This window comes from Cupressus sempervirens, chromosome 5 (assembly GCF_028749045.1).
Source record: "Cupressus sempervirens isolate cs-2001-9-10 chromosome 5, ASM2874904v1, whole genome shotgun sequence".
In the NCBI taxonomy this organism is placed as follows: Eukaryota; Viridiplantae; Streptophyta; class Pinopsida; order Cupressales; family Cupressaceae; genus Cupressus; species Cupressus sempervirens.
The window spans coordinates 332,932,882-332,941,152 of NC_143122.1; the positions used below are offsets into that span (position 1 = coordinate 332,932,882).

Sequence of the window (8,271 nt, forward strand, 5' to 3'; positions counted from 1 at the left end):
GAATGTTGCTAATGATATATCCCCTACTTTAATTTGTTTTAAAACATGATGCATGTATGACATAGGGACAAAATCTAGAAGGTAATAATCCCCAATATGGGAATAGAAAATGCCGATTTTCCCCTCAATGGTCATTAACACCCATGTAAGTGCATAAGGCACTAGAATGGCATAGACCCCTGATATGGCATCCAAGAGCACCAACACACAATCATGTAGGTATGGAATGCCTATAGTGGATGTAATAGTAGCAAGGTAACACATGGTAAATTCATGATTCCCCTAACATATAAGGAACACATGGTAAGAATGTGAATATAAAAGTTGAGGAAATAATGATGCTTGCAAGTGTAGGTATATAACCATGAAGGTGTAAAGTATAGAGAGTGAAGGAATGATTCCTCTATTAAGAGTTAACATGGAAAATTCAAAGATCTAGAGAGGCACTAAGCCTTGTGTACGTGTTGTTAGCAAATTGAAACTATACTCAAATAGATTCTCAAGATTACTAAGAATATATTTGCAAAACTAAAAATAAGTTTATCAAATAAGATTATTTTTTGTTGCAGAATCAAAATTAATGTAGAAAACAACAAACCATAAGAGATATTAGATTTACATGGATAATAATTTTGAGATGATAGAACAAAGGGCCTAAGTTTGGGGATGACAAGGATAGTGTTTTACATACTATATACTATATATTATACATGTAGTAGTTGAAATGCTTGTTATAAAAGAAGTAAAATAACAAAATTGTAAATATTAAATACAAATACCTGAACATTGAATATCAATAGAATATTATAATACTAAATAAAATTTCAATTTGACAAATTATATTGTCAAATCTACAAATGGAAGAGATCTATTATATCAAAAAATATCATAAATATGGTTACAACGAGTAGCATAATTTCAAAACGAGTACAAAATGTAGTGGATGAAGACCTCTAATCATAACACTAGACAAATTCCTCTCATCATTGGAATTTAATAAAGTGGAATGCACAAATGTCCCTAGAAGGTTAAGAGATGCTTTAACATCTCACTCCATTCTCCGAACACCGTGCCATCCTTGAATGAATGAAGGTATTTTAATAATGTCCACGAGGTTGACTAGCTTATGGGACCACTTTCATGTTCTTTTCTATGTCAGTCCACCTGTTATGAATTTACATAAAAAAACTAATTTTTTTGTGTAGTATTCTTTCCGTAGAGCTAGTGCAAGTGGCCCTCATTCAAATTATCCTCAAACTGTTCTCGAATATCCTAGTACATAACACACTAAAAAATGAAGTGCCATTCTGTCTCAACACACCCTTTATTGGAAAAGAAGCACTTTATTTCTTCCCACGCCTCCTTGGGTACTGTCCATCTACCTGTCTCACACCATAGATGATGGGGTCTTGTTCTTAACTATGCCACTAGCAGCCTGATTTTACCTTTCATGTCCACTTGTAGGTAATCTTTAACTTCATAACGCCACATGGGGTTGAACCCTTTCACATAGTGGGTCTTTTTCTTTCCCGTTTGTTTGTCCACATGGCAATGTTAAATTTTTCTAGCGCAAGTCTTTTTATCTCTTCATTGGTGTTGGGGCATTTTAGAATGTCAACATCCCACTTATTTAACCATTTTTCATTCTGCTTCATCCACATTTTCTTCTTCGGTCTAATCCCTCTTCAATGGCAAACTTGGGCCAGCATTTTGTGTCCATATTTTTAACCTCGTTTAATATACTTAACAGACGAATAACTGAAAAAACTTCCATTGGGAACATCCCTCCTTCAGCCAAGAGGATCTCGTATAGTATTGTTGATTTGACTTTAAGGTTGGTAGTGATAAGGTATTTTTGTATTCTTTCTATCTGCTTCCATTTGTGGTTAGATAGGCTGCTCCATCAAACCTCACAACCATATAGCATGACCAGCGTGACCAGCAACCCAAAAATAATCTTTTTGGTTTTCCAATCCCAAAGTTCCGCTTGTCTACACCTTTTTTGCAGCAAAAAGGAAGACCTCCATCCCCCTTGTATCCACTTAGTTCTACAAGTTTTGCAGTAGAGTTTGTTGGTAAAGTCTATGCCCAGGTATTTATATTCTTCCACAATCTCAAAAATTTTGCCTTCAAAGTGGAAGTCAATTTACTGCTGTTTCTTTTTGAGAAAGAAAATCATAATTTTAGTCTTGCTAGTGTTCACTTGCATCCCAACTTCTTGATAAAAACTCTCCAAAGATCTCAAATTATCTCTAAAGTCCTTGGCTGTTTATGCTATTAGAATAAGATCATTCGCATTGAGAATCAACTTCACCACGTACTTAGCAAGTTGGACTCCCCCTAGACATTTTCTTTAATCATTCTTCCAACTTGTCAATATATAAGCCAAACAAAGTAGGCGAGAGAGGGAAAATAAAGTGGGTGAGAGAGGGCAGCCCTTACGCTCCAGCAGCAGGGGCACACCCTGTCCCCTTGTACCAAGTACTTACCTGTCCTCAGAACACGAGGGTTCATATGCAGTGACATGTCACCATGTTTCACTGGTGGAAAAATGTTTCCAGAAAATAACTCTCACACAAGAAAGAGAAAGCATATCATTCATCTTCAATTTAGAGAAAGATAACAACACACTCTCAGATTGGAGCACTAGAGATAGACAACAATACACTCTTGGATTGGAGCACTAATTGTCAAGAAGCAAGTGTAAGAAATGACCTGGCACAAGATAAAATATAAAAGGGCAAGGAGTTCTCCCATGTTTGTAACACAACCTATCATCTTTCTCAGACAGAACTAGCTGGATCTCCCCAAAATGTGTTTTGACTCATTATGTAGGACTGAAGCCGTGTTGTGCACCTGCCTCTAATTATGAAATCTAATGATTAACTCCAATATCAGATTCATTGCTAGTTTAAAGCTCAACAATGATTTTTTGAAAAGTTTACACCTCTCATTCTGCCTAGAAATTAAGTTAAACTCAGGCAAACTTTCCACAATTGTAGGTAGAGGGGGATTTATAAAATCACAAGTTCAAAAAGGAAAACTTTTACACAAAGACAGAGATGAATCTTAACATTTATAATAAATGGAGAAAAGGCAATTTCCATAGGTGTTTGACCTCCCTCCTGTGAGGAACCTTTCTGAGACACATCTGGAGTGTGATCCAGCAGCTTCCCTTCTACTTGATGCCCAACTATACTTTTCATTGCTGTCATACCCATTACTCCTCACCATGTAATTTTCTTTGCACCTGGTCACTTGGGTTCCTTATTTGAGGGTACTCACTCCTCCCTTTGTCTCTATAATGCGGTTACAGATTTGGGCACAAATGCTTCAATCCCTGTAATGTCTGCAGGGTGGTATATGCTCTATGGGATTCACTTTTTTAATTACCGTCATTAAAACCATGTGCCAGTCCAGTAATATCATCCACCTCTCAACTGCATGCAAATAAACTAAAACCCTAATTGCCAACTGTTCCTCTCGATCATTCTTGACCTGCAGCGTCCTCATATACGATGATCCCTATAATGGAATGCCACAAGATCCTGTTTTGCCAGCTTGCCCTCTGAAGTTGTGCCCTCTCGTGTTGGTATCTGGGAAGGCAGCTGCCAACCCTGTACAACACCAATCACAAATTGCCCAAATATTTTATGATCAATATTTCAGATAAAAATTATGCAAGTTGTACATAACATAAATTTGAAGATAAATTTATGCAAAGCAAGTCTGGCAGTTTGATTGGCTGAATGAAATGGATAGATCACGATTAAATATTATTAATTTCCGAGCATTGTCTATAATTTCGAACATTTCCTGCTTTTCAAGTATCCTTTGATATCCTTCCAGCATTACTTTCACTTTGCTCAGCATTCCAGATATGTTGGTTTCCTGAAAACAGTTTGATGTTATGACACATTCACGGTATCGTAAAAGTTTAGAACAGCATAAAAAAAATGTTCATCAGTACCTTTAGGCAGGGATAGCATATTGCATATCATGCATCTGATTTCAATCAAGTCAATAGCCCAGTCTAGATCTCCAAACGCACAAAAATTTACATTTTAGAATCTGGAAATCAAATATGGTTCCTTCTTTATCACTGCAGCTCAGACAACGTGCATTTTGTTACACTATAAGCCTATGTCTACAGATTGATTCACTTTAACATCACCAATTATCACTGCAAGAACATTGTCCTTGTGTAAAAATTGAAACAATGTAACCAGTTTGCATCTCTCAAAAGAATTTGGCTTCTAACAATTTTGGAGATTAACTTGTGGCTGCAGTATGGTAGCCAACATACACTTACAAGATGCTGGACAACCTAATATGTATTTCAAGGGTTTGTTCAACAATCCAAAAATGATTGCTAGACTTTCACTATGGTGGCACATGAACATTCTTTTTATCATCCATATCATCTAGGACATGTTTTGATCCGGAAATACGCAGCTCCCTTCATACCCTAAGATGATATCAAATCTCATGCATGGATCTACAATGTAAGTTGGTGTTATCTGAATGCTACACAAAAACCACGCACTGTCTTATGACCTTCAATCCAACTACATCCAGGAATCTTTTCAATTCCTCTATCTTTCATCAATCTCCTTACCAGTTGAACTTCACCCCACATTCCAGCTTCTGCGTAGATGTTTGACAGAATAACGTAAGTTGCAGCATTCATAGGATCCAGCTCAAAGAGAAGAGTTGCTGTAAATAGTCCTAGCCTTATGTTCATATGTGCTTTACAGGAACCAAGAAAACACATCCACACAATAACCACAGGATTGATTGACATTTTGATGATAAAATTTAGACTTTCCTCAACATAGCCAGCACGACCAAAAAGGTCAACCATGCACACATAATGATCCATCGTGGGTAGAATGTTATATAAGTTACTCATTCCATTGAAATAATTACAGCCCTCATTCACTAAACCTGCATGGCTGCATGCTAATAAAACACAAACATAGCTTACACAATCTGGACATGTTCCAGAGTGCTGCATTAGTTCGAAGAGTTCAAGAGTATCCTTGCATAAACCATTTTGTGCGTATCCTGAAATCATTGCATTCCATGAAATTGCATTTTTTTGAGGCATTTTTTCAAATAGTTCACGTGCCCTGTTTACGCTCCCACATTTTGCATACATATCTACAAGGGAATTTGCAACTACCACATTTAACAATAATCCCCTTTCCATTATGTTTTGATGTATATCCATACCCTGTTCTAAAGCTCCCATTTTAGCACATGCCGGAAGAATGCTGACAAAGGTTGTTGAGTCTGGCTTTACACCTGCCACTCGCATTTGTTTAAAAACTTGCATAGCCTTTTCAACAAATCCATTTTGTGCATATCCTGCAATCATTGCAGTCCAAGAGATCACATTCTTTTCAGGCATTTTGTCAAACAGTTCATATGCCTTTTGTATGCTTCCACATTTTGAATACATGTCTATCAGAGCATTTCCAATTGTAACATCTGATGAATGTCCCCTTTCTAGCATGCTTCGGTGGATTTCCATGCCCTGTTCCAAAGCCCCTGTTTTGGCACAGACTGGGAGGATGCTGGCAAATGTAGTATTGTTTGGCTGTACACCGAGCAATTGCATTTCCTTAAAAGTTAGTAAGGCTTTTTCAACAAACTCATTTTGTGAGTATCCTGCGATCATTGCATTCCATGAAACCACATTTCTTTCAGGCATGTCTCTGAAAAGCCTGGAAGCCTCGTCAAGAAAGCCATTTTGTGCATATCCTGTAATCATTGCAGTCCATGAAACCACATTTTTTTGAGAAATTTTGTCAAACAGATGCCTTGCCTTTTGTACCTGTCCACATTTTGCGTACATATCTACAAGGGAATTTACAACTACAACATCTGATAGATAACCTCTTTCCATTATGCTTTGATGGATGTACATACCCTGTCCTAAAGTTCTCATTTTGGCACAGGCTGGAAGGATGCTGGCAAAGGTTGTGGAGTTTGGATTTACACCTGCCAATTGCATTTGTTTAAAACTTTCCAAGGCCTTTTCAGCAAACCTATTTTGCACATACCCTGCAATTATTGCACTCCACGAGACCACATCTCTTTGAGGCATTTCGTCAAACAGCTTATGCGCCTTGTGTGTGCTTCCACATTTTGCATACATATCTACCAGGGCATTTGCAATTACAAGAGTGGACAAAAATCCCCTTTTCACAATGTTTTGATGAATTTCCATGCCCTCTTCTAAAGCTCCCATTTTAGCACAAGCTGGGAGAATGCTTGCAAAGGTTGCAGAATTCGGCTGAACAACTGCCAATTGCATTTGCTTGAAAGTTTTAAAACCTTTTTCAACAAATCCATTTTGTGTATATCCCGCAACCATTGCAGTCCATGAGACCACGTCTCTTTGAGACAGTTTCTCGAACAGGTCGCGTGCCTTGTTTATGTTTCCACATTTTGCATACATATCTACCAGGCCATTCGCAACTACATTATCTGACAAAAATCCACATTCAATTATGCTTTGATGAATGGACATACCATGTTCCAGAACTCGAATTTTCGAACAGGCTGAGAGTATGCTGGCAAAGGTGAACTGGTTGGGCTGGATACCCTTTGCTCGCATTTCATGAAAGAATGTCAATGCTTCATGAGGACACCCATGCCTTCTGTACACTGAAATGATTGCATTCCACGAGAAGACATCTCGTTCAGTCATTCGATCAAACACTTCGTGTGCATCTGCTAAATTTCCACACTTTTCATACATGCGTATAAGGCCATTCTGTAAAAGTTGGTCTGTGGCAAACATAAATCCGCTTTCATTGGTGCGGGAGTGGATTTCCTTACCCTCTGAAAGAGCATTCTTAGAAATGCAAGTCTGCGAGAGCTGGACATACTTAGAAGTGCTCACAGGTGGGTTGTATATAGTAAGCAGAAAGTGTAATGATTCCTTTAACAAACCTTCTCTGCATAATCCCATAAGATTGAGATTGGCGGTATATGGAAATGTCATTTTTATGCAAATGCAACATGGCACAATTGGGGAACCGAAAGTTCCTGTGGCTTGTGATAAGATTTATTAGTAGGATGTAGAACTATTTCGATGGAACAGCTGAAATCTTTTGCAACAATATCACGTTACCATATTAGTATCAGGTCGTGCAAACTTAATTTTTGCCACAAACACAGAAAGAATTACGAGATAATCTTCCCCAAAAGGGTTTTCGAGGGTCAGACACGAAAGTTTCCATCGGTCTCTCCAGGGTTAAGTCGTTTGTCTTCAAACCCAACTTATGAGAATCAAAATACAAAGCAGGTGACTGTTTCTCCAACATAGCATGTTGTTTCAGTTTGTTCGATCATTGTTAACAGTCTTTGATCCTACATTACGATATGAGATTCCATGTGTTCGCGAGGTTTGAAGGTCTGGAGGTGGGGTTTTAGTGACGGGCTTCTGCAGTCATAAGACGGCTTGGTTAAGCGGGCATTGGGTTTAAAGGATGAGAACTATTGGCTTTCAGATGGCTGGAACAGATTTCCAGATTTGGGTTCCTCTGTACAGGATATTACAAGGGAACAAAGTTTCTTTAATAAATAAGATTTTCAAGGTGCTTTGCAATCCAGGTCTCTACTAACAGAATAGGTGTGCCAAAACATTTTCTTCTTGTCTCCATTTTTTAAGTTTTGCATTTGCTATGGTGCCTCTTGGGGGAGGTCTCCATATGGCTGCTAGTGTATGGGTGCTGGGCTTACTTTAGCTAGCTAGCTTAGCTCCATTTTTAGTAAAAAATTGTGAAGTTGGTGGCCCTACTATTGGAACAATTTTTTTTTTTTTTTTTTTTTTAAAAAGTATTTTCAAACATCTTTTAAATGAACATTTGTTCCAAATTAAATTTGGAAAAGAAAATTTAGACAAGATGAAAAACTATGATGAAAACATTTGTCATTTTTCTGATATGCAACTCCTTATTTTGAACCCCTTCTTTTTTTTTCTAAGCTTATTTTGATATTATTAGTGGCAAGAAACTAATGGAATCATGAGGTTCTATATTAGTTGCATAATCCATAAATTTCAACATATACTAATGTTTGCAAAAGTTATATTAATTTGCATGTTTTTTGGAATTGAAAAATATAATTTTTTAAAAATTGTATTGGCTCATGATGAAAAAGGCAATGAAGAAATTCAATTTTCTTCAACAAAAATACAAATATTTTTTCTAACACCTCTATTAATGAATGCATTAATTGCAAGTTTATCTTTTCCAC

The 8,271-nt window shown here is 37.3% G+C and overlaps 1 long non-coding RNA gene and 1 pseudogene across 1 annotated transcript; both read right to left on the reverse strand.

Annotated features, from left to right (window-relative positions):
- Window positions 1-7,729, reverse strand: part of LOC149556050 (pentatricopeptide repeat-containing protein At3g09040, mitochondrial-like) — a 48,092-nt pseudogene extending 40,363 nt beyond the window's left edge.
- Window positions 2,988-4,508, reverse strand: LOC149556051 (uncharacterized). Its single transcript, XR_016364621.1, has 3 exons — window positions 3,971-4,508; window positions 3,812-3,891; window positions 2,988-3,617 (listed from the first exon to the last, which is right to left on the reverse strand). It is a non-coding gene; the product is annotated as an uncharacterized LOC149556051 (long non-coding RNA).
- Window positions 7,730-8,271: the final 542 nt, after the last annotated feature.